The sequence below is a fragment of the Arachis ipaensis genome, chromosome B04, assembly GCF_000816755.2.
Source record: "Arachis ipaensis cultivar K30076 chromosome B04, Araip1.1, whole genome shotgun sequence".
Classification (NCBI taxonomy): Eukaryota; Viridiplantae; Streptophyta; class Magnoliopsida; order Fabales; family Fabaceae; genus Arachis; species Arachis ipaensis.
In genome coordinates, this window is record NC_029788.2 from 32,455,207 (window position 1) to 32,455,454 (window position 248).

The window sequence follows — 248 nt, forward strand, 5'->3', positions numbered from 1 at the left end:
TAAATAAGCGTACTAACAAATTTAGCAAACGAAAACTTACATATGGATGCGAAGTTAATTTTTTTCTATCTATGAAGGGAATGAAACTCGGGTAGGCTTCCACCCTGAATTCCTTTTTCGTTTTCGGTGATACGAATTCCCCCTTTGGGTGATCCGAAAGCGCCATGCACTGCAAGAATTGCGAAACAAGAAATGAAATACTAAACTTACACCCAATTGAACGTAAAAAATACAGCCAAATCAATACA